Here is a 3,653-nt window from a genome sequence, read left to right as displayed (position 1 = left end):
AGGGAAGGAAATGAACAGGAGATGGTGTTAATGATTACAACCAAGAAGGAAAAACGAAGTTAATTTCTCTGAATTAGACATTCCTCAAATCAAATTGGACGATGAGGAAGTTGTCAAAAATTGGGATACATTATTTAGCTACCTTCCGCAAGAAAATCTGAATGACCTGAAGGAGATATTATTATCATAGGAATAGACTGGGAAATACTATCCTAATCGTGCAAGAGACAGGTCCAAGAGATGTTGTTCCGATTTAGCAAAATCCTGATCTGCGTAAATATCTAAAGTTGGCACAGGTTTAGAAGAATGACACAATCGAAGTGAGTTTTACAGTAACTGGAGCTTACCCAGATCCACGGTGCCAAAGCCAGATGGTACTCAATGGTTATATATGGATTAGTGCAAAATCAATGTCATTACGAAGACGGATGCACATCCAATTCCGCAGTTCAGGACTGTGTCGAGAAGGTGGGACAAGTAACTTACATTTCTAAGTTGGACTTTCTCAGAGGCTACTGGCAGGTACCTTTCTCAGAAACCCAAAGGCAATTTCGGCTTTCGTCATGCCAGATGGATATATCAGTTTAAACTCATGCCATTTGGTATGGAAAATGCTCCAGCCAAATTTCAGAAACTGACTAATAAGGCCATTTCCGAATTACTCATATGTGTGGTGTACATTGATGACATGGCGATTTTTAGTCACTCGTAGAAGGAACATTTGCAGCATTTATTGGACTTGTTCGATCGACATCAGCAGGCAGGTTTCATGGTAAACCAAGCTAAAAGACAAGTTGTCAACGCCCAAGCCACGTTCTTGGGCCACGTTATTAGACATGAGCAAATTGCCCCACGGGGTGTGAAAAAGAAAGTAATTGGGAATTTCCCCCACAATCGAGGAAAAGAGCATTACCAAGGTTCCTGGAATTGAGTGGACAAAACAGAAACTTTTTGCCAAATGTTAGAAGTGTGACGGCTACACTCACTGAATTGTTCCAAAAAAGGGCAAGATGTTTCAGTGGAAAACAGACTGTCTAAAGACATTTGGCTGCCTAACACCTCTGTCACCCACTGCCCCACTATTCGCCACAGCTGATTACACGAAATCGTTCAAGGCGGCTTTTGAAGCCAGTGGTGTGGGTGTCAGTGCGATACCACTGCAGGATGATGATGAGAGGAAAGAAAGATCCATTGGGTATGTCTCTTAAAGCGTAAATGTTCATTAACAAAAAGATTCAACAGCTGAGAAAGAGAATTTGATCTTGGAATTGGCATTGAAACATTTCAGTGTTTATATAAACAGCAACGCATCTGACAATCGTGTACAGTCATCATAACCCGTTGACATTTGTGGAGAAATTTCAGGACAAAAAAAAAACCAGACTGTTCAGTTCGAGCTTGGTGTTACAGCCATTCAATTTGACAATTGTGCCTGCAGCAGTTTGCCAATACGTTGTTGAGACTCGAATAACATATGGAAACATTTGGTGGTGGATATGCCACGGCCGGAATTCAAACGTGGTTGTGCATATATATATTTATATATATACACATATACAGTCAGTGTAGTTTACATGCATGATTTACCCGAGAAAACACGTTTTTTTTTCTCGGTGCTTTAAGAATTAAGCCATCTTTAAATAATGATTTTTTTTAAGATGGAAGGAGATACAAAACTGTTTATTTTTCTAAAACCTGTTCCTTTTCTCAAGGATAATGTGTCCTTGATTTAATTTTGAAGGGGCTGTGTAAAAAGCCCAGACACTGAATCGGCTGGGTTGATAGGGAGATTAAAAAAAAGTGTTGGGAGGCCTTTTTGCTGATCTACAAACAAATTGGTCTTCACTGCAAAGCCTTTCTGATTGAGAAGGAAACTGTACAGTCAGGGGAGTGTGACCAGCTATCCAGCTGTGCAGTTCAGTTCAGCAGTGGTGTGTGTGAGTAAAGGCCGCTCTAGTCAGTCAATTGAGACTGGAATTTATCTCTCTCCTTCTGCACTTCACCTTCGATCATTAAGCCTCTATGTCATTTTTACTCCGTGTTTAAGGCGTTTGTTTATTATGACTGTTGTGCATTTTCAGAACAGCATAATTAAGTCTAGTTGGATAGTCTAGGTTTTATGAGTAATTCTGTATTCGGTTCTTCATGTTTCAAATTGCAATTTTGTGAACTAATTTTTGTCCGTTTTAAAACCTAGCAGTCTACCAAGCTCAGTTCCTCCGTTGAATTTTCATTATACACATACCGAAACAAAAAGGAAAGGTATGGCCTGGGCTTTCTGCATTAGAATGCTTTGAGTTGTCTGGCCCAGTCCAGAACAGACGAACCACTAAAATTATTACAAGCCTGTCCCAAAGTGAATTGAAATCGTCCACTTTGTTGAAAGGCATAAAGGAGTGAGGTCATCTCATTGTGCATGAAATTGTCAGCAAGATTCATCTTGTAATTTAATTGGCCCCCTGGAGATTATCAATCCGAATGAATGAGGTTGCATTTAAATGGGTCGCAGAGCAAACCTCCACAGCGACCAGAACTCCTGCAGTTTCTGAACGACGATGCACGCACCAGTCATTTCCCCCTTCTTCCTCGTTTCCTATTCAATTCTCGCTGCTATTGGCGCCCCTGGTAAGTCACTGATTCACATGAAAAGTATATATTGTTTTTATTCTGTGTTTAATGAAATGCATTCCTTTCCCATTCAGGATATAGCTGAACTTGTCCAACATGCAACATTAATAGATATCAAATGATGTTCAGTGCGTATGGCGGGATACTATCTGTGCTGTGTCACATCATCGTTCAGTACTGACAATTTCTTAAGTATGAATGAAAAATACGTTCCTGAACTTTCCATGATGTGTATTCATAGAAAAATGGCTTATTGTCTGTTGAACTACGAACTGGGATGAATGAATATGCATGAACTTTGGGAGAAGATTTGTAGCTCAGTTGCTCATTGTTGTGGTTCTGTTCGCGGTGCTGGGAATTTGTGTTGCAGACGTTTTGTCCCCTGTCTCGGTGACATCCTCAGTGCTTGGGAGCCTCCTGTGAAGCGCTTCTGTGATGTTTCCTCCTTAATGCATGAACATTAAATTGCAATACTGATGCATTTTTAGTTCCACTTCAAAACAGTAAAAGCTTTTCAGCGTTGTAGTCCAGTCTTTAATTTTTGACCATAATGTGGTACAATGCCTTTCTGTATGGGCTTATTGCAATCTCTGTCTATGATTTATTTTTAGTGAATGGAGTCTTTGTTAATGTGATCGTCGGAATTAACTGAAGTTTAGTGTAAAAGGCGTCAGTGAAGATGCAAGATTTACAAACTGTCATTAATTTGCTTCTCTGTTGCAAAGATTCGTATGCTCTCGATAAGTTTTTGGAATACTTAGCCAAAACGACATTCTTCACAATTATTAGAAAGTACACATCATCTCGAGCCATAACATCGCCCATCGCAAACACTAGAACAGCTTGAGTAAATTAATGCAATTTCGTGAGATACGAGATATTGGAAAAAGTGTCGATCAAAGGAACTCTGAACGAAGGGAGTAGAAGCGAAGACCTGCGGAAATAATTCCAGAGTTTAGAGCTTTATTATTTAAACCTATAACTGACACAGTTAGAAATACCATTTTGAGGCATAGACGGGAGAC

Source organism: Hemiscyllium ocellatum, assembly GCF_020745735.1.
Source record: "Hemiscyllium ocellatum isolate sHemOce1 chromosome 27 unlocalized genomic scaffold, sHemOce1.pat.X.cur. SUPER_27_unloc_22, whole genome shotgun sequence".
Taxonomy (NCBI): domain Eukaryota; kingdom Metazoa; phylum Chordata; class Chondrichthyes; order Orectolobiformes; family Hemiscylliidae; genus Hemiscyllium; species Hemiscyllium ocellatum.
This window is presented reverse-complemented; position numbering follows the sequence as displayed.